This window comes from Schistocerca nitens, chromosome 7 (assembly GCF_023898315.1).
Source record: "Schistocerca nitens isolate TAMUIC-IGC-003100 chromosome 7, iqSchNite1.1, whole genome shotgun sequence".
NCBI classification, from domain to species: domain Eukaryota; kingdom Metazoa; phylum Arthropoda; class Insecta; order Orthoptera; family Acrididae; genus Schistocerca; species Schistocerca nitens.
Genome location: NC_064620.1, coordinates 613,388,680 through 613,412,904, shown reverse-complemented (window position 1 = coordinate 613,412,904; position 24,225 = coordinate 613,388,680).

Here is a 24,225-nt window from a genome sequence, read left to right as displayed (position 1 = left end):
ACAAGGTGGCGGCAGACGAAGTTCTTAGGAATACTTCAGTTGCGGGAGAAGTAATACGCATCTTTCTGCTGAAGTCTCTTGAAATTAAAAGCAATCAATATAAAAGTGAACAAAGTGTGTCAGTAAAGTTTAAAGTAGGCAATGTAACGGGAACTCATTGTGCCAAAGCAATTTTTCATCGTACTGTAAATAGTGACTACCGAGATTTCACATCTGATACCGGAATGGATTTCTAAGTTGGTCTATGGATGTATCTGTTTGAACCTAACTGTAGATACTGTGCACTGAGCCTAATGCTTTCACTATCAGAGGGCAAACACTCCTCATTTCCAATGCAGACCTTGTGTGTGGAAGACACCCTCATTTGTCGCAGGAGCATGATTAATCTGTATTGGGCTGCTGCCCTACTTGGTTATTAAAATATCTTTGAAAGTACTAACATCGACATGCAGCAGAGCTTCGACAACTTCTACTAGTAAGACATTCTTGTAAGATGATCGCATTTCTCCAAGGCCCACAAGCCTGCACCCGAATTCTACTAAGTCAGACTGATGAAGTGCACCTTTTGCGACGGTACGGTACAAAGATCATTCTAATCGATGATGCAGCGGACGAAGACAGACTTACAGTGGTCACACCGTCAAGTTCCAGCTGCAGGTCACATTGCGTTAATGCTGCTTCTTTTCGTGGTTACATAGTGGGCTGATGACAACTGTAGAAAATTTCTTAGTCAAACTGTTAGGTCGTTGGCCGTCATACAGTCATTGAAGGTATAAATGGCTCTGCCTCACATTATGCATAGAGATTTGGTCTTTAAGTGTAGAAGAAAAGCGATAAATCATTTGCATACTGGAGAGATTTAACCACTGGTGTAATGATGTTCTTCATATCTCGTGTGTACATTAAAAACAGAGTAGTGCGCTGATCTAAGCGTTTAGGTAGTCCTCTTGAGTTTGTACGAGTAATTTTTTTTATTCTTACACACTTGGTACTGCACATTGGAAAGATCTGAACACAAAACAAAATAAGTCTTTCAAGAGCTCTTTTAGTAAACGCCGACAAGCCGACAACGGAATAGGTATGTAGGAAGGTGGACTTCCAGGCACCGATTTAGATTAGAGAACTGGAACCATAATTTGAACGGTTGAGGGAGGTAGCAGACTCTAATTCAGATGTCGATAAGGTTTGTAGAAAAGTCGTGGAGGGACGATTTGTCACGAGAGAGAGGACAGGGCAGTGAGCATAATACATTCCAAGGACTGAATTCGTAGAGGACTTCCGTATATAATTTATCTATTTCATCTGAGACGGGGGCCTTAGGAAATGTGAGGGGGGGGGGGGGAATTTATCCAGTTAAGAGGTTTTCACAATTTTTAAAACATGTTAATTCGAGAATTTACATCCCAGTTTCACGGGTTATCTTCCACAGATGAGAAGATTTTACCCTTCTTACGTTCTAGACGACGTTCGGCAGTCACTGGTGAGTATTCCGTATTCCACCGTACCACGGAGTTTTTAACAGAAGTCTTTCGCGTTTAATACTCTAAAGAACGTGTAGTAAGATACTTACACTGAGCCGTTCTCTGGTAAACTTACTTCAGCAACTCTATTATTACTTTTTGAAAGAGTGCCAGTTTTTGTTATTTATGTTCCAATGACTTTTAGGAAAGAATTCCACGTCTCTTGTTGTCGCTTCCATCGTCCAAATAACAGGAAAAGTTACCTTATCCTGATTTTTGATGAAATATCGACCGAACACAAATATTCACTTTTGGTGTCAAGAATTACGTGAGCCACTATTGTCGCAAGAGACTCCAGAACAGGAGAGCCGTCGTCGAGGACTATGTGGTGACTGTCTTCCATTACATTAGGTGAGCTCTGTCCTGGGTCTGTTGTACACGAATTTCCCTAAATAGAGGTGTGAGCGCTGAAATTCCCGCAGAGCACCAGCGGTTGCTCAAGTTGGAGCAACAGTACTTTCCACTCTTACTTCACCTATCTCAGTTCTCGGGTACTAAAAACCGGCTAACGGCGTGGATAATACAGAACGTAATTTAATTCGTGCTAGCGATATCTGCAGTCCTGCGGTAGGGGAACTAATGTGTATATCCGGGAAAGTAATTCCTGCCGCAGCAGGACAGCGGCACCCCCCTTAGAGTCGAGTCTGCCTGACCTAATAACAAAGTACCTTCTGAAGGTGATATACCTATCTAGTTTCGATTCCCGTATCGGAAATCGAAGCAGCACACACATTTTTTAGATGGATTTCTTGTAGCAGGCTCTCTCTGTTGTCTACGACTGACCGAATATGCCACTGAAGGACCTTGAAAATTATGATTGGAGATAATGCTTAGAGTTAAAATTCTTACGCCTCTCGTGTCTAACTCCGCTCGGATTAGGAAATATACCTCACTTGTTAATATGATACTCCAGATATTATCTCGGAGTTAACTGCAGCTGCCATTCGTCGTGGACGTCCTGAACACTGACACACTGTGTTACGGCTTGGTAATATGGAATTCCAGTTCGCCGGGGATAAGTGAAGCAGGAGGATACTGAGTGAGCCTCCATTGTATCTCATAACTCCTCACTTGATGTAACATAAAACTAATTCGAAAACATATGCATACCCCGCACTGTTCGATACTGCACTTGACCACAGTCCCACTGAACGTGAAGCATTGATCGAAGTATACAATTCATTTTTTCTCAACGTTTGGAATAAATACGTCTATTAAAGCAGAATTTACAGTTTCAAGAGATTATTCCAACAAACTGAGGCAAGAGTCAAATCCTTGTCAGAGCCAGTCCACACAAAAAAAAAAAAAACCAACTCAAGTTTCTGATCGGTATGTAGTCCACGTTTGAAGCGTCGTCACGGTTGTCTTAATGTATATGCACTGTTTTACGCGTATAGTGATTTTGTTTTGGCTTCTCAGGTGCTACGCAGCATACTGTGCTGTTCGTGTCTTCCCTGCAGGAAGAAAACGAAGAAAACGAAGAAAACGAAGGAAGCGACACCTTATGTGGAGCGCTACACGAGTAGAAAAGAGTGGAAGAAAGACCTTGATGCTGGAATAATGGATCTGAACATGGTGAGCAACTCCAAGACGTATCCAAAACTGCACAGCGATGTTAAAGCATTGCTGAAATTAGTAACAATGCTTACTCTAGTAGCAAAATCTGTTCTTTTAACTTCCCAGTTTTTTTCAATATTCCAACTATTTGTTTCAGTTTTCTGGTGTATATTAAGTCTTAAATTAGACCTTAGAAACATACACTCATTTTCGGTGTCTACGTCTAATTCTGGAGAACTGTCGTTAGACTTTATTTGATATCTTTACGCTCTCAACGTTAATATAAAATCGATGAGATTGCTGTCATCACATTGACTTTCCAGGTGCAGTTTTTTATCTTATGCACTTCAAAGATTATGATTGTTGTATCATGTTATGTTCATCTGAACACTCAAGGAGACGCTCTCCTTTATCGTTGGTGGTTCACTGTCCAAATCCCTTTGCCCTCATCCATCCACGATCACTTCCTATGAAGAGTTTCAGTTCTCACCTTAAGATAATTTTACGTCATTATGAAGCAACTATATTTTCATAGCTAATCAACATATATTTAAATAGGAAGCGTAGTATTATATAGTCGAAATATTTGTCTTATAACAGGACAAATACTAACAATTCAATAAATACGTATAAATCAAATAGAGGGTGTATTATTAATAATTGCAAATGATACATTGTCTGTTCACTTTCATTATTAATTTCTACAGCAGTATTATCATAAACATACGTATTAAACGGATTTTGTTTTGAATATATTTGGCTTCAATTGCCCATGAACTTTGCTACATACAGGCTTTACACATGCACTGATCAGACAGAACATATGACGAACTACGTAAAAGCCACGGATGACAGCGCTGTCACGTCGTGGCATGGAAGCAGTGACACCTTGATAGGTCGCCGGAGGGAGCTGGCACCACATCTGCACACACAGGTCACCCGATTCCCGTAAATTCCGGGAAGGGGAGCGATGAGCTGTGAAGCCACGTTCGGTCACATCCCACGTGTGTTGGGTAGGGTACAGATCTGGTGGGTTGAGTTGTTTGTCAAACCACTCCACCACACTCCTCGTCTTGTCACACGGTGCATTATCTTGCTGAAAATCCCACAGCTGTCAGGAAACGTAATCGTCATAATGGGATGTACTCGGTCTGCAAACAGTGTACTCCTAGCCGTTACGGTGCCTTGCACAAGCTAAACTCGACCCACGGATGCTCACGTGAATGTTCTCCAGAGCATAATGGAGCCGCCGCCATCTTGTCTCCATCCCGCAGTACAGGTGTCAAGGCGCTGTTAACCTGGAAGGCGATGGATTGGCGCCCTTCCATCGGCATTATGAAGAAGGTGTTGGAATTCATCAGACCGTGAAACGCTCTGCCACTGTGCCGACTCCTGTGTCGATGGTCACGTTCCCATTTGAGTCGTAGTTTGCGACGTCAGGTGCTGACATTGACACACGCGTGCGTCGACGGTTGTGGAGGCCATTCGTTAGGAGTGTTCGGTGCTCTGTGTACTCAGGTACACTTGTACTCTGCGCAGCCTTGAAGTCTGATCTTAGTTTCGTCACAGTTCGACACCTGTCCCGGTTTTGCAGTCTGACTTCTGTAATGAGGTGTTGCCGCCCAACCTCACGACGTGAGGACATCGTTTTACCTTTGGTTTCGCTGCATCTTGAAGTCATCCACCACAGCACTTCTCGAAAACTCGGCAAGTCGTGCAGTTCCCGGCACGGTCACGTCGAGCCTCTGGGCCATCACAATCTGACCTCAGCCCAACGGAGATAGATCGCGCGCCTTCCCTATTCTACAAACGAACAACATTGTCACTGATAGTACATGCACCAGCGTGTGTCAGACTAGCAGTCATTCCTTGCCGTGTGACGCCGCTATTGCCTGGACGTGTTTATATGTACAGTAGGTGTGTGGTCGTAATGTTCTGTCTGATCAGTGTATGTGACTTCTGCTGTGCTAAGAACTAAATATAAAACCGTCACCTACGCAATAGCATAACTGCATGATATTTTTAGGTCATCAGACACTCTGCTTTTTCATATTGCTTCCTACGGTAATATTCTCGTAACTGTGAAGCTATTATACCCATTACAGGTTGTTGTCCGCTTATTTTATTGTATTCTTTACATACACCCACACTTGTCCACTCCATATGCCTTTTAAAGATTGAACTACACAATTTTCTTTTGGCAAGAATGGAGTCATACAAATTCATCACAATTTATGGTCACTCTGCGCCACGTAAATCTATTATAACCTTTTCGTTCTATGTCCACCAGTTTATCTACTTTCATTGCTCTCTTAAAATTAACTATTAAAGAACAACATATTTGACCTGTGCGAATTATGATTTGCTTATTTTAGTGCGATATTAGTTTAGTTTTGAGAGCCAGTTGCAGTTTGTTATATATTTATTGGCTGAGTACACGGGGGCGCCCGGGTATTTATTTCTCCCAATTTACTATTAGAAAGGAAGAAATACACACGTTTTCTCTCTCCTCTCTTCCATCTGCTAACTCACACACTCTCGCTCTCCAATTGACCACTACGTCACCATCTCCCTCATGCACACTTCCCAAACGCCCCTTACCTCTGTCTGTCTACTTGTACCACTTCTCTCTGGCCATCTCCTCTTTCCACCTCTCTCTGCTTATTTACTAACCCGGTCTTACTGCGTTCACTTCCTCCTTCCACACTATGTTCATGTACTCCTCCCCCTTTCTCTCCGTTCATCTTTTCCTCACAATATCTCCTGTCTCTCTTCTCTCACTTCCATCTCTTCTTCCCCTCACTCTCTCCGACTCCTCTGCCATGTCTCGATGTCCGTCTCTTTCTTTCCGTCTCCGACTGTCTCTCTCCTCGTCGCTCCTCTCTCTTATACCCCCTGGGACACATTCTGACACACACAGAAAAACAGCAGTGTAACCCGTAACACGGGAATAACAATACTCTATGCTTTCAGTATTTGATCTGAAAATGAGACCACTCAGTGTATTGCAAATTTCTCTCGTTGACAACTCCAGGAAATGAAGAAAGGAAATTAGTTCGCAGTTTCTACAGTTTCGCTGTTCGCACAGCATCAATTTTTAATTTATTACTTCTGTACTACTGTGTACGAGACACCACTTTGCAGGCTGTATTCACAATACCAAAGAGTCTACCTTCGGTGTACCACAAATAACTGAGGAGGCATGATATCAAAGACTAAGAAGCGTGAACGACAGACACATCATGCATGACTTATTGATCTACGAGGTGTGGCTAAAAAAAAAACCGGACTAGTACTGGTGAAACAATAAAACGAATGCAATAAGGCTGAAAGTCGCGTGGCCTGTCACGTGACTCTCGCTCCGCCTACTGCTCGAGTTTCATCTGCCTCCTGCACTCAGTCTGCCCGTGGCAGTTTTAAGTAGTTGACGTTTTGTCTGTGCGTCGGAAAACGTTGAGTGTACAGAAAGAACAGCGTGTTAACATCAAATTTTGTTTCAAACTAGTAAAATCTGCAAGTGAAACGTTTGTAATGTTACAACAAGTGTACGGCGATGATTGTTTATCGCGAACACAAGTGTTTGAGTGGTTTAAACGATTTAAAGATGGCCGCGAAGACACCAGTGATGACACTCGCACTGGCAGACCATTGTCAGCAAAAACTGATGCAAACATTGAAAAAATCGGTAAACTTGTTCGACAAGATCGCCGTTTAACAATCAGAGCAGTGTCTGAGTTAACAGGAGTTGACAAGGAAAGTGTTAGGCAGATTCTTCATGAAAGTTTCAACATGAACAAAGTGTGTTCAAAAATGGTTCCAAAGTGTCTCACAACTGAACAGAAGGAACGCCGAAGAATGATTTGTTCTGACATCCTGGAAAACATTGAAAGTGATCCCACCTTCTTACAAAATGTTATTACTTGCGATGAATCGTGGTTTTTTACTTACGATCCCGAAACTAAACGCCAATCGATGCATTGGAAAACTCCTGGTTCTCCACGACAAAAAAAAGCACGAATGTCAAAATCGAAATTCAAGGCAATGATGATTGTTTTTTTTGACATCAAAGGGATTGTGCACATTGATTGGGTACCAGAGGGACAAACAGTGAATCAGCATTACTACATTAGCGTCCTGGCTACCCTACGTGAGCGAGTACGGAGAAAACGGAACGATTTGTGGAGAAAAAAGTCATGGATCCTTCACCAAGACAATGCCCCAGCTCACAGTGCGTTGTCAGTGAAGACGTTTTTGGCAAAACACAACATTCCCATCTTAGATCATCCACCCTACTCACCTGATTTGGCCCCCTGTGACTTTTTTCTTTTCCCTAAAGTCAAGTCAGCTTTGAAAGGAACTAGATTTGAGACTGTTGAAGCAGTAAAAGAAAAAGCGACGGAAGTAATGTATGGACTTACCGAAAATGATCTGCAGCATTGCTATGAACAGTGGAAAATTCGTATGGAGCGGTGTAGAGACCGAGGAGGAGAGTACATTGAAGGAGATAACATGAAATTGTAAATAATTGTAAATAAATGTTTTTTCCAGCATCAGTTCGGTTTTTTTCTAGCCGCACCTCGTATTTGTTCTTTACTATCAACTGCATTCGCAACACTTGTCACTGACATATCCACAAATCCCATAGAGCGTACTTGGAAAATTATTTATTTATAAGTCATATATAATTCAGGAGATTTGATGTTATGAATAGTGAGCTGTGTGGAAATGAATCTGCAGGACGAACTTCGTTACAGATACAGGTAAAATATAACTACAAATACACGTTAAATACAGAGTCCGTAAGAAAAGTTTATACACACTGTAAGGAACGAAAAGTATTACGTATGTGTTATTTTACATTTAATAGTTATCACACATATTTTACAACCTATAGTTTCGCACAGTGTTACTTTAATTGTTCAAAATGTTCCCTATGGCAGCTATACACATAACAGAACGACGAGCGGTCGCCGCAACTACATCAATCAATGTTACAGTGGAGATCGCTGCACATGTCGCTGTAATGTCCTGGCGAAGTTCCTCCAGCGTGTGTGTGGCTTACGTCGATAGGCGTTATCTTTCACAGTTCCCCACAACTAAAGGTCCATAAGTGTTAGACCTGGCGACCGTGTAGGGAACTCAATGGGCCCTCTTCGCCTAATCCAATGCTCCAGAAAATTATCATCCAGGAAAACTCGTGTGGCCAGGTGGTAGTGTGGTGGCGCCCCGTCCTGTTGGTAGTAGACCTCTTCATCAGCTCCACAAAGGGCACATATACCTGGCAAAATTTATCTGTCTAAAATTTCCAGGTGCATTTCTCGAGTGACAGTAACATCAAAGAAAGAGAGTTCTACTAAGCCCCTGGTTGATAGTCCACACCACAAATGGACCCCTGGTAGATTGAGCGCTTTATCCACATAAAGATGCGGATTTTCCGGTGTCCAGCACACACTGTCATGCAGATTCACAGTTCCATTAAGTTTAAATCGCGTCTCCTCACTCCACACTACCTTCGTCACAAATTGTTCGTCATCCGTTACCATTTTCTGATATCATTCGCAAAATTGCATTCGGCGATCAGGATCGTCGTCGTAAATCGCGTTCAGTAATCGTGGAATGTAAACTTTCAACTTTGCAGCTTTCAGGATTCTTCGCACACTTGTACTGCTAACCCTCACTTCACGTGCACATTGCGTAGCAGACTTACGAGTAGAATTTACAAAATAATTTCCAACACGAGTGCCGACGATGCAGGACTTGTAGCTGTACGCTGTCTTCCTCATATTCCTTTATGAATATCACAAATCGTTCAATGCAATTCAAACTTGTCAACGATGCATTTAATTTTTAGGTGGGTTGGTGGTTCCCTTTTGCAACTACCGCCTGCACTGACGTTGCACTTCAACGGCTTTATCAAACCTGAAAAATCACTTCACAATACATTTTCGTTGCTAGAATGTCAAGCGTGCTCCGTCCATCTTGTTTTCTCAATTCCAAGATAAAAGTACTAACACCTGTTGAGCCAAAGATCCTACTACAACACACTCCTAACTCAAATCGAACGACATTATCGATATCTCGATAGAGCCTGACAAAGAGTGTGTACATGTTTCTGGCGAACTCTGTATTTTAAATAAATGTGAAACATAGTTATGTCCATACACTGTCAAAGACACTGCAAAAATCTCATCCTATATGTGTAAGATATTTGGTACACATATTCGTCACGATCTGGGAATAACATATTGTGAGATGAGAATCACAAGCCTCCTATACTTGTGGGAGTGATAACACGGACAGACAAGGGGACAGGAGGATATGGGTATACAGTGAGGGAAAAGGAGGAGATCGAAACAGATAGTGAGAGGATGTGACAGACAAAGAGTGGTGGAGGAGTAAATGGACAGAGAGAAGGGAGAGGAGGAGATGGACAGCGAAAGGAAAGAGGAAGAGAATGACTTTTACAGGGAGAGAAGAGAAGGGTGGAGAAAGGGGAGATGAAGATGGACAGAGAGAGGGGGAGCCAGAAATGGATTGAACAGGGGAAGAGGAGGAGAAAGTCAAACAGAAGGGGGGAGGGAAGGATGGGAAGAAGGAAGAAGGGGGAGGGGGTACGAGGAAGTGGAAGTAGAGGGGGGAGCAGGAGATCGACATAAGGGAAAGGAGTGCATAGATAGAGGGGGAGCACAGAGAAAGGATGAGCAGATGGAAGGAGAGAATTGTTCAAATGGCTGTGAGCACTATGGGACATCACATCTGAGGTCATCAGTCCCCTAGAACTTAGAACAACTTAAACCTAAGTAATCTAAGGAGATCACACACATCCATGCCAGAGGCAGGATTCGAACCCTGCGACCGCAGCAGTCGCGCGGTTCCAGAATGAAGCATCTGGAACGGCTCGGCCACAGCGGCCGGCGGAAGGAGAGACTAGTGAAAAGTAGAAAAATGGAGAGATTGGTGGGAGGAGACAGACAGAGTGAAGGGCACGCGGAAAGGGACAGAGAGTTGTGAGTACACAACGTCCAACGAATAATGCGTCCAAGAAACCGACAGCTAGACGAGCGTTGATCGTAAAAGGAACAAGAGTGCTTCCGTGATTCCATATGCTTGGTTACAAGTCCCCTATATTCTTTCTCTCGAAACCGTTATGGACGATAATTCCGATTACTTTAATAATAATAGCCCAAGTGAGCCGTCGAGATAAGTGTGATTCTGTAAGCAGATTGCTTATTTGCACAGTTTGTATGAAAACGTAGCGAACATGAACTGTATAGGATACGACGTGAAAAATATTTGTGCGTTTCATTGGAGAGGACCAGAGGTGTCAAATGTTTCACGGTACATTTTCTTGTCAAGATATTGTGTGGACCAAACGGCATACTACACCTATTACACGTAATCAGAAACTGAATCTAAGTAAAGGCATCATGATATGAACACGTTAGTGTCTCATGGAAAACTGTAACCAGAATTGTGGAATTTTGTTTTTCGGCTCATGAAGTCAGTAAGCTCGTTCGAGGGTGAATTCTTTAATGACCGAATGGGACACTGGGTGAATTACTTTCTGTCTCAGGTTAAGCCAGACCTCATTGACGACCCTGAAAGCTGCTGAAGGCGTTGCTTGCAGTAGTTGTTATTTTATCACTGTTTGAGCTGAGCTTAACGACCGAAGTGTGATTCAAGAATGGAGACAGACGGGAAGTGTTTTAGACCATATGCTCTTTCCTGTCCACACGTATCCCATAGTGTGGTGGAAATCTCGAACCACCACGTCTGACGATGGCGAACCAGTACAATAAAATGTTTGTCGGCTTGTTCCCCTGAAGAAAGCCTTACCTATGTCTCAGACAAGCATTCTGAGTTACCAGTTTCAACATCAAAAGCGTAAACCGTGCAAAAGAATCACTGTTTCGGAATTGTCATGCTCTACTCAAAGGCAATAGACAGGATATTTCGGCACAGAAAGAACACTGACTCTGTCAGTCAATACGTATCCCCAGATAGTCTCTGTGCTATAACCATAATGTCATCGTCAATGCGTCAGCATAAGTGCTGTTAAGGAGCCGTAGCACGAGTGACAGTTAAGATTACTCCCTTAAAGAATACCATTGGTGCATGGTAGAACAGTGATTATTGGAAACCCTGTGGAAATCGAAAGTATTACGGAATGATGGCCCCTGGGTCCGATCTAATGACTAATTGTTCGTCTGGTTTGCATTAGAACGCTTCTTGCATTTATTAGCAGCGAAAATTTATTGAAAGCATTGGAGCTTACGAATACTTGCTTGTTTTTCCATTTGATAACACTGCTACATTATTCGATGGAGAATTACTGCCTTTGTTGCATCATAGCGGCGGTTCTGGAACTAGAAACATACAAGAACAATTGACAATGAAGCTTAGATGTTACCAAAAATCTCAAACCTTTTAGGCCATGGAAGATATTCTGTAACGGTAGATCAAGTATGTTTACTAAGGGAGGTACCTAAACGAAACAACTGCCCAATAATAAAACAATAATTAAAAAGAATAACGATGTACATATGGAGTAATATTATGGGTGTGAATTATTAAAGAAAAAAAGATATAGTAACTTTAGAGCAACTATACAATTTCAGAAACTATTACACCGTGCGATGAATCTGAATTATTATATGTGGCTAAATTTATTCCATCCCATAATTTATCAGGACACCTAATTTATATGATATTAACAAGGTTTTACATTAATTAATTTAATTTAGCAGATGATTTAGGGTGGTATTATTAGCATAACTTTATATTTTCGTTTCCAAGTTTCATGTTTATATATTGGATGCAAAATTTATTAAGTACTTAGTGGTCACATACATGCATACACATGTACTGCTGTAATTAGTAAACAAAACATCATCATAGACGTTATACACACCCTGGGCCAAAGTTAATAAATTATAGCTATGGAACATGAGTCTCTTGACTGGTTTCATTCTTCTTCATGGGCTAATCTTTTTATATCAGTATGTTTACCACACTGCATTGGCAAAATCTGCTTAATATCTTCTACAGTTAGCACCTACACAAAAATTTTGGTTTCAAGTGGCCGTTAACTAGTTTAGGATTTCATAGCAACACTCCCATTAACCTGCGTCCAATCCTGTTGAGCATGTTCCATTAAAGGCTTACCTCACGTTTTCACTCTTGTACCTCTCATTTCTCTACTTTATTTGATTTCTTGATTTATAACCACTCCCTATAACACTATGTAACACAATCTACAGAATTTACACTTACGAACTGCCTATGTAATATAAAATCCATTCAAGTGTGGTAAGTCGAATCTCTAGAGTATTCCTATGTGTTAGATATATGCAATACTACATGAGTCAGTAATCGCAAAAACAAAACACCCACAGTTTATGGAGTACGGACGCTTCAGAGAGAGAAGGGAGCCAGAATATCCGTCCATCTTCGAGATATTTCCCTGTCAACCAACTCCCGGACCTGCCCCTCGCATCAAGATAGAAGAGAATAGTAAGGACGATACTCGGAAGGACGGCCGTGCAGAGGTGAGCAAACATCAGTACTACCGGGTATACATCGCAGAATCAGTTACTCTCCCAGACAGCTCGCTCATTTTTACACGTGGGACTAGGTAAGGAACTCACTTTGTTGTCATCCATTAATACAAAATAGCAGTGGTTACACTATCCTAAAATAAATGTAACATACAACGGAATGATATTGCTGTGGAAAGTAAACTTCCGTCGTAAAATTACAAGGATACGGAATATACCACTCGTTTGAAACACAATCTAAAAACGCATGTTAACAGTCGATTCAGTCTCACATGGTTTCCCATGTCCATTCGACATGCTACCTCAAGTGTCCAGTACACGATGTACGATCATACGGAGTGTTAGCTTCAATACCTGTTCATGAAACTAAGTGCTGCTATGAACTGCAGTGGGCACATGCTGTCGGTAATGAGAGGCACAAATCCGACTTCAACTTCTATTCAGCAGCTGCAGGAGAAACAGACACGATACCAAAGCGACGTAATATGGTTTACGGTGCCAGTGCTTGTGGCCGCCATCAATGTGACATGCAGAATAAAGTTTTGAAACATGTAGAATAGTTAATAAGAATATAAGTAACGAAACCAAACCACACGAAGATATAACAGAGAGTTGTATAGTGTGAGGGGCTCTTAAACAAAAGGTAAAGATGTTGTCGTAATCTCTTTGTGTAGTCTTCCAGAATGTGAATTCGGGGTAGACTAGGCGGCGTCATAGAGCTTTACACGTATATTCACGTGACGATCAGAGGATCAAGTGAGAGAAATTAAGGTGGTAACAGAGAGTATTATAAAAATAAATGTAGGTTCTCTCTACCAAATTTTCTTGTTTACAATGGCCTGCGTATTTTACTATGTTCTTGCTGTACGTATACTTCTGCTCTACTGTCGCAATTAGTGAACAAAGATGCATTACAAACGTTATACACAAAACGGATCACAGACAATGTCTATGTTTTTCGAGTCATATATCTATTGAGTTGTTTCAGCTTTCTTCATATGTTGTGTACTACACAGTGCGCGAACAACAATCTGGTGTTTATACACTTTGCACACCTTCACATTCTTCCCCTTTCAGGTGCGGGGTTCATTATTCCTAGATGCCTTTCAATTTTCGTGTCAACCAATCCTTTATTTTGTTTGGTGTGCCCCATTAAGACATTCTGTAGCATTTTCATTCTCGTGCCTCTCAGTTCCCTATCTGTATTTGATACATTATTTTTTGACAAACGCCTATAGCATCACATTTCACATTCGTTATTACACACAATTATGGTCTGCTAACTTGATATACAATCTGTTTAACGAAGCAAAGTCAGTTGTCTAAAGTTTCCTTCTGTTAGACATATGGCATTCTAGCTGAATAAGCGATAGTAAAACCAAACAATCTACAGGGTCATGCTGTTGGGCGCGTCAAGAAGAGAAAGGCAGCCGAAGAAATACCACCGTCTGATGACCGCGAGCGCAAACACACTGAACAGCGTCGCCGTCGCCGCAAGAGACGTGAGAATAAACTGGTCGCCGCGCCGCAGGAGGGCCCTGCTGGGGCAAGTCAGCGTCATTACTGCCGTGGAGGGCAGGCAGGGAGAGGCGGACAGACAGGTTGAGAGCTGAGAAACAGCAGGTACTTCTTAAACTGCACTCATTGCAGAATCAGCCACTCTGCCAGATCATGTCTATCGAGAATTTCTGATGCTCCAGACATGCCTCCTAGACTATATATTCCGCAAGGATAGTTTAAGGGATTTACTTTATTACAATCAAATGATAGATTGGTTACAAGATAATGATGTAAATCTTGGGTCGTACGGATAGTTATTATTGTGGGACAGTAAGGCCCGGTGTAAAATATCCACGGGTTACGATTGTAACACTTGTGTGAAACACAGCAGCTTCAAACAGCTTCATGAGCACAAATTATAGATCTGCAGCTGTGCGAGTCACAAGTGGCCAATGACTACTGCCAGTCGGAGACACATCCGTCCGTGAGTATCACAAATTTGAGGTAATAGTGTGAGACTAGCGAACGGCTTCCAGTGTCGACGAATTCAATATAGATGTAGTTCGAAGTGTGGAATAACGGGGAATAAAACCGTTTGACTCATTTTAAACGCAAGTATGCCGATAACCGTTTTATGTGGTTTACGTAAACACGGAGAACCGCAATCCGATTGGCCGACGTGAATTTAACTGAGCACAAATACTGGCGCCAGGACCTATCACATCTCAAAGAGAAAACTGCCATGTACGTAAAGATACAGGTGTAAGTGATATTAGCCCAGACTGAATCCTCTGTGACAGACACAAATGGTATACGGAGAACAACTTAAATTTCTTAAAACAGACCGGACACATGAAGAGCATCAGTGCAGTCTTTAATGGTTTATTGTAATTCGATCAACAATTGTTCGCGTGATGAGATAAGCGTGAGTTTGCAACAATTTAACTTAGCAAGACTATTTGTGTGAAATCGTAGTAATAACAGCACACACGACGTCAATGGCACAACTCGCAAAAATGTGTTACTGGCTCTCACTGGAGCGAATCAGAGATGGCCCAGGAGCCTTGGTGCAGGTTCTGATAGGATTACTCCGAAGACGAAACCAGATGTCATCCCATCTGAATGTCAACTTCGCCTGCGATCAGCTTAATAACTGACGTTTTTGCACGTAAAGATAGTAATTAAGTCAAGGAAATGTACACAGATATAAAGGGCTCTAATATGACAGGTGTGAACTGATAAAATTGTGCTGCGTTAATAATGCTACAGCAGATATAGGGGCTCTGATACAAATACAGAATCAGCGCGAAAATCTACTACGTGTCACTAAATACTTTCAGTATAACGAGTAATGTTTTATGGGGGCAACTGACATATAGGTAGTTAATAACTCCACATGCTTCACTTTTAATTGAAAGTAATACTTTTCTTTGGCACAAGATTCTGCATAATAATGTAAAAATAAATTACGTTTTCGTTAGGAAGCTCCCTTTGTGAGGTTACGACGAAGCCATCAACATACCTCTGTGGAAGTCACAAGTATCTGTACCGGGTGACCTTACCGATTAACAAATCGCTTCCTATAGGATCACAGGAGTTTAGTTAAAGGTATTGGGCAAGGCCAAAATTAATAAATTGAATTTATTTAACAAATTTTGGTCCTAGTGGCGTTATAAGAATATAAATAGGGGATTTATGATATTACTGAATGAAACAGTGGTCACTATAGGGCTGTATATATTACACTTCGCTACAGATGACATGTTAAACATAAGCGCACACGAACAGAAAACGGTTATGTTCGTTAATTACCCTACTGGCCATTAAAATTGCTACACCACGAAGATGACGTGCTACAGACGCGAAATTTAACCGACAGGAAGAAGATGCTGTGATATGCAAATGATTAGCTTTTCAGAGCATTCACACAAGTTTGACGCCGGTGGCGACACCTACAACGTGCTGACATGAGGAAAGTTTCCAACCGATTTCTCTTACACAGCAGTTGACCGGCGTTGCCTGGTGAAACGTTGTTGTGATGCCTCGTGTAAGAAGGAGGAATGCGTACCATCACGTTTCCGACTTTGATAAAGGTCGGATTGTAGCCTATCGCGATTGCGGTTTAGCGTATCGCGACATTGCTGCTCGCGTTGGTCGAGATCCAATGACTGTTAGTAGAATATGGAATCGGTTGATTCAGGAGGGTAATACGGAACACATGTGAGTTCTTTTCTTCCACTCCAGAATTTATTTGCATTAACCTATGTCAGTGCTCGCCCGTTTCTTAGCAGTGTCAACAAAATTTCAGTAAGCTTCGCAGCAGTCTGTCATCTCAGGGAGCCGTGCTGTTAAGCACATAAGATCCAGATGGTCTTTCGTCCCACTCCAGCCTTACCTTTTCACCGTTGTGGACCTAGCAGTCCCATAACGTGGGAACACAGCGTGTAGCTGCTAACTCACGATATGCCCCCTCTGCGCCAGTGGACACGCCAAGTTAAAACGTACACATCAGCTTTCCATCGTTTAGGATGCAGACACGGACAGTGCCTTTGCCGTGGAGCTCACGCCACGTGCTCTGTACTGTGGCCTGACACCGACACACGCTCCCTTCTTCTGGTGGCCTGTGTTCAACATGCAGTCTGTAGGATTCCCCGCTACTCATTTAAACAATCGCCCAGATTCAGGAAATAATATGGAAATCTAGTGTTTGATACGAATATCGCTGACGTCATTTTCAACAAAAAATTTCTTTCTTTCTGGGAATTGATTTAGATTCGTTGGGTTAGTGAAGTTAACGGAGTTTGACTATGGCACCAGACAGGGTTTACGAAAACGTTTGCACAACACCCTGGTTTGAGATACATGCTTACTTTACTGTGTATTTGGCATACATGAGTTTGTGCTGTACTGTGGTAAGTAGTAAAGAAAAAAACCTTCACGAACGTCACCTACAAAGCAGGCCACGAAAAATGTCTCATTTGGTTAAATCTATGACTTAAGAGGCTGGTTTCATTATTCTGTGGGAGGTAAACTCATTATGTCAAATGATTCAAATGGCTCTGAGCACTATGAGACTTATCATATGAGGTCATCAGTCCCCTAGAACTTAGAACTACTTAAACCTAACTAACCTAAGGACATCACATCATCCATGCCCGAGGAAGGATTCGAACCTGCGACCGTAGCCTTCGCGCGGCTCCAGACTGAAGCGCCTACAACCGCTCGACCACGGCGGCCGGCTCTTTCTGTCTTCTCGCACATTAGGCACTGTTTCGGTAGTAAATTGTTTCTTATATTCCAATCTAGCTTTTCCTATCAAGTGCCTGCGTAACTATTCATGGATGAGGTAGAAATAGTCGTGTCAACCTACCACTAATCATCGACCTTTCATTCTTGTATCTCACAGTTCTCTACCTTATTTGATAAGTTAGTTTTTAACTGACGTCTTCTTATAGCCTACATTTAAGGGCTGCTAATTTAGCATATAATCTGTTTAAGAATGCTACGTGAAGTATCTAAAGCTTTATCTATGATTGATATAGGCCATCGTAGCTGAGTAAGTAACTATAACATCAAACCACCCACAGGTCCACGTTATTGGGCGCTTCAAAGTGAAAAAGATCGTAGAAGATAATCCACCGTTTGAAGACCAAGACAGCGATCTGACTGCGCAAAGAGAGATTTGCCTCAAGGAACGAGATATAATACTGGTCGATGCGCCGCAGGAGGGCCCCACTGAGGTAAGTCGACATTGCTTCTAACATTAAGAGTAAGCGTGTGACAGCGATGAGGAAACAGCTGTGTCTCTGATTGTACACACTGCAGAATTAGCAAATTAGACAGGTGATATCAATCGAGATAATATCACGATTTGCACACATCTCCATGACTGTAAAATGCAGTTGTCCCTCATCTTTACATGAAGTATTAACAGACTGATTCACGATATTAGAATCCAATAGTATAGCAACCGTTGGTTCGAAGACCCAAATGTAAATATAAAGTACTACTCAGGGAATGTAAGATTCCGTTGTAAAACTGTCACGGGTTCGACAAATATTACTCGTGTTACAGACGCTAGCCTACAACGATTGTGAGTCCGCCAACTGTAGAACTCCGTCGTGACGGGTCTCGACGGTCCGAAGGCTGCTACCAGTCGGAGACACATCCGTTTAGCAGTACTGCACGTACCAGGCAGTGCTGTAAGATCAGCAGCTGTATTTCAGTTTGCGACAAAGTCGTAATAGAGTTAGTGCAACTTATGGAATTTTCTGTGGAATACCATTTATGATTGGCTTGTCTCTTACAGAGATGTAAGACTTCGGAAAATATCCTACTGAATCATAGCTGAAAAATTATACGGTTGCTAGTGAGGATACGAACGTCTGGCTACAGTGCGATTGCTGCCGTTGTCATTTGCTATGAAGGATAGCGGAAGTTCTTTAGATGCTGCTGTGTAATGCAAATCTCGACCACAGTAGCATACACTCGTCTGGTCAGTCACACCTTCAACAGTCACATTAACCCCAAGAAATATCACAATAAAAAGCAAAACTTCCTATGTACTTATATACAAATAAGTATAAGTAGGCAAACCTCTTAGTGGAGCAGAGCACTTCTGCGTGCTACGCAAGAGTCAGTGGATGTGAAACCAGCAGCTGGGAATAATTGACGCCAGGAATACCACCAAACGGTAGAGGACGGATAATGCTATCAGAACAGTTACAACACTTCAACGATTGTTGCCTAGAAGAGGGTTATTATATCCCATCTAACACGGATGTTTGAAATGAGATAATTACTATATCTAGTACGTTCGCTTGATAACGGTACTTTGGTATGATCTCTTGAAACAACTGAGTAGGATATATTCGGCCTCATAAACATTCCATCTGTGGAAATAAATGATCGTCTCACCTAAAGAACGTAGTCATCTCTCTTCCAACACTGCTCACACAATGAGAGTAATAATTCGATGCAATTTCGTGGGGTTTGCTCTGTTACGACACTCCTTCGAACATTGAATTAAACGTGATCTTGTTAAAGGATTGTCAGTCCATACTATCAATTTAACTTGATAAGAAGTGCAGTGGCCCAGGTTATGAGAAAGTATTACTGTCTCTCATTGTGGCGAGTAATAGGTTTTCCACGTGTATCCACGCAGGTTCTGCTAGAGATACTACGCCCGCATTAGTTTTCAACACCATAATACTTAGGTTTTGGAACCAAAAAGATAATTAACCACATCCTTATTGGATGTTTGTCTATAAAGTGGAATTACCTTGTTTTCTACAGATATAGGCTGCTTAAGAATTAAGCTGATTAAGTTACAGCTAGAACAATAGTGAACGATTATACTCTGTTCCAGACTGAGCAAAAAGTTTAAGGTAAAGCGTACAAATTACGATTTAATGAACTAAAAAAAATAACTTTGACACTGATGTCGCGGTTTGACAAAAAATTTACTCATAGTAGGAGGTTAACAGAGCAGCTTGTGCGAGATACACAATGTGATCAGAAGTACCCCAACAACTGGCTAATAATGACTTACAAGTTCATGGCGCCCTCCATCGGTAACGCTGCAATTCAATGTGATTTTGGCCAACCCTTAGCCTTGATGACAGCTTCCACTCTCGCAGGCATATGTTCAATCAGGTGCTGGAAGGTTTCTTGGGGAATGGCAGCCCAATCTTAACGGAGTGTTGCACTGAGGAGAGGTATCGATGTCGTTGGGTGAGGGCTGCAACGAAGTCGGCGATGCAAAACATCCCAAAGCTGTCCTATGGGATTTAGGTCAGGACTCTGTGCAGGCTAGTCCATTACAGGGATGTTATTGTCGTGTAACCACACCGCGATAGGCCATGCATTATGAACAGGTGCTTGATGGTGTTGAAAGATGCAATCGCCATCCCCGAATTGATCTTCAACAGTGGGAAGCAAGAAGGTGCTTAAAACATCAATGTAGGCCTGTGCTGTGATAGTGCCACGCAAAACAACAAGGAGAGCAAGGCCTCTCCATGAGAAAACCGACCACACCCTAACACCTCCGCCTCCGAATTTTACTCCGTCAGATGACGTTCACCGGGCATTCGCCATACCCACACACTGCCATCGGATGACCACATTGTGTACAGTGATTCGTCACTCCGCACAACGTTTTTCCACTGTTAAATCGTCCAATGTTTACTTTCCTTACATCAAGAGAGGCGTCGTTTGGAATTTATCGGCGTAATGTGTGGCTTATGAGCAGCCGCTCTACCACGAAATCCAAGTTTTCTGATCTCCCGCCACTCGTAGTACTGGCAGTGGGTCCTGATGCAGTTTGTAATTCCTGTGCGATGGTGTGCGTAGTCTGTGATTATTACACATTACGACCCTCTTCAACTGTCGTCGGTCTCTGTAAAACAGACGAGGCCGGACTGTTCCCTTCCGTGCTGTACGTGTCCCTTCACGTTTCCACTTCCCTGCCACACCAGAGACAGTGGAGCTTGGAATGTTTAGGAGTGTGGAAATGTCTCGTGCAGACGTATGACACAAGTGACACCCAATCACCTGACCATGTTCGAAATCCATGAGTTCTGCGAAGCGCCCCATTCTACTCTCTCACGATGTCTAATGACTACTGAGGTCGATGACATGGAGTGACTGGCAGTAGGTGGCAGCACAATGCACCTAATATGGAAAACGTATGTTTTTGGATGTGTCAGGATACTTTTGATCACACAGTGTAACTACATTTCTGTCCTCACATGTAGCACAGGCTACTTACTCAAACATGTACCATTTCCGAACATTTAAAGCCTCTTACCATTAGTTGTTCCACTTTCAAAACTTATCATGATCTCCTTCTTCTTCTTTGGTCTTTAACTATCAGGTTGGCTATCAGCAGCTTGGCAAGCATTTCTGTCTCCGGCCCTTTTGTTGAGTGCAGTATAGGTGGTGCAATTTGTGTCGTCCATGATACGGTTGATGTATACTAGACTATGTTTGTCTCTTGTGTACTTCCTTTCTGCTGTCCTTTCAGCAACACTTTTAATGACACCATAATTTCTCATCATATGGCTGACACATGTGGCATTCAATAAGCTTTAGGAGACGTAGCTGCATGTATCATTTTTCTTTCCGCCTTCTGGTATGTCCGTGTTTCACATCTCTACAGCGGCACACTCCACACAAAATCTTTATGGGGTCTTTCCTCAGGTATTGGGCTATGAAAAGAGATGAGTAAGGTTCCTGCTCTTGTTGAAAGCAGCTGTTGCCTGGTTTATCTGGCTTGCAGTATCCTTCCTTTCTCAGTCAGAGGGTCCTTTCACTCCGTAGGGAGCAAAAGGATTCTACGGTCTCCACTCCCTCTTTGTTAAGTGAGCACTGGGCAACGGTATTTTATCTACTCATCAAGATTTTTGTCTTAACTTTATTAATTTGCATGTTAGGAAGAAATGGGGCTGACTTTCATCTGCATCTCGCTTCTGTAGTTCCGCACATTCACTTAACACTGTAGCATCATCAGAAAATCTCAGCATGTCTGTTATCTTACCTTCAATTTTAATTCCCCGTACAAGTCATAGTGTGTCCCTAAATTCATCTAGAGTCCTCCGAATGTATCCGCTGAATAAGATAGCAGAAAGTGAACAGCCCGGTCGTACACCTTATTTAACAGTGGCTTGCTCTTGATGTTTCCCGCTTCTTATCACTACCGTCTTTTCTCTGTAAAGTTACTGCAGTACTCCTCTGTTCTGATACATTGTGCCATTCACACTCTCAGCATCTCAAAAATCTGTCGCTATACTACACCGTCTAATTCTTTCTATTTGTCGACGTAGGTAATATACAGCGTTCTGGGAGGTATGATCAGTCTTCAGAGATGGGACAGAGACGGTCATTCGAAGAAAAAGAGGCTAGTAAACATGGGCTCTACTATTAGCTTAAGATCTGCAAGCACTTGTTTTGTGTAAGGGATGCCTTTCACACCAGTGAAGCTGAACAAGTGCCCAAAGGTCTGAAGGTGAACACTTTACAGCCCATATTTACAGGAAATTTTTTTCGTGATTTGGGCCATACTTACACCCCTCAAAATATAGAAGACCAAGACGAGATTTCGTTACAGTATCGAAGATAAAGTGCTCGTAGCTGCATTTTAGAGTCCATATTTAGTAGATGGTTAAGCTTCGCGTGATCGTTCCTGCCATACACTTGAATACTGACCATTCCTCCTATGGAACACTGCTGCATTCTTGGCTCTTGCTTAGTCTTGTCTCAGGTATTAGCTGTAATCCGAGTATTGCTTCTCGTGTGCCTACAGCTCCTCTAAAGGCAACTTGATCTTCCGTATTTTGTACACCTATGCTTTCTTCAGTCCGCGTTATAATGATAGAGTTCAAGATCTGGGTGGCGTGTGTTATAAAATTGAGGGTGCTGCATTGTTGACATTTGTTTGCAGATTCTTCCTTTTGTGTTGGTGCTGTAACTATTCTTCGAAGACTGTTCGGTGTTCCCTGGTTTCGTGTGTAATTTGTATGAAATGGAACTGTTCTTAATGCAGATGTTGTCTAGCAACTTTGACGAGTTCTGCTGGTTTATCACCATACGTAATTTTTCTCTACTTTCCGTGCTGCTTGCTGAATTACTAGGTTACAAACGCATCTCACTCCCGTCTCAGCTACTGTATTCCTGCGCGGTCCTGAGACCTTTATAATTGCACTTTGTTTTATGCACAAGTATAGGATAGCATCACTCCCTGTATTTTACCCCTGTGACCCTCAGAAATTGAATTCCTACCGATTTCCTTTTGCCTTGGAGCAGTCTGTCTTCAGAGTCCTGAGGTCGGAAATGACTTACTCGTCCCCATTCCTCCGCGCAACCTAAATTCATCTCCACAGAAATTCTCTGCTACCGATGTCTTCATTAATTCGTATTAGAATTTTCGTGACCATTGCGTTAACTTTGAAACTTGTTAGCATTTGGTCTGTCTGGGAATGGGAATATTACATGTTTTAGAAAGTATGAGTGTATTTTGCCTGCTTAGGCACCTGTTTCAGGTTCCCTACCAGTGATCTTAACGATTTTGAAACACTGTAGTGTACGCCAAGAGTCTTATTTCGAATTGGGTCTTTTACTGCTGTGTCAAACTCTTTTTAGTGTACCATATTTCACTTAGAATCGTCATCCATTCCCTTTTTTAAGTCGGCTTACTTTGTAGGACCCATTCTGACGTTAAACCCAGCTTTCAGATCTCCGTCCTTTCGTTCGTAATGGCTTCCCAGGTAAGCGTTTGATATTTATACATCTGAATCTCTCTCCTCTAACGGTTTCCATAATTTTCCCGTATATGGCATCTAACATTCCGATTGTTACACAAGCTTCTATTGTTTCGCGTGTCTTCTGCATCCAGCCTTGTTTTCCCGTTTTCAGCTTAATGCAAAACTTATTTTTACGTGTGTATATTCTCGTTTGAGGCTTCATTCCCTGTTTTTCTTTTTTACATCCTTCTTTAAACAGTTGAAATCAGCATGTGGTGAATTAGACGAGAATTCTATTGGAAACAATATTTCTGCCCATTTTATTCTTAACTGCCCTATTTACTTCATGTGTTCAAGTTTTCCATTCGTCTTCTAATGCAATGATTCCCTTTTGTCACTTGGTTTTAGACTTACCTCGGATCATTTTTCCAGATTTCAATCTTTCTGCAGCTTCTTCAGTTTCGATTAGGCCGTTATATCCAATAAAGTATGGCTATAGTCCAAACTGCTACTGGAAAGGACAACGTGTTTAAAATCTGGTTTCAAAATCTCTGTCTTGTTAATACACAATTTCAGCGGCTTTGAAATCATAGGAAATAAGAGCCAATGGGGAATTATGCGTCATTTGCGAATCCCCAAACCGCATAACGCTTGTAACTGACACAGTTCTTCGTCGGGTGGTAGTGTCACTTTCCGAGTCTATACCAGCACTACACAAGGCGAAAAGAGCGACATACGTAAAATTTATATCCCGTACTTCAGTTGACGTATACAGGTCAACTGAAGAATAGGATACCAATGCTAACGAAAACGAAGAAATCGACGCACGTTAAATTCGCATCCCATACTGCA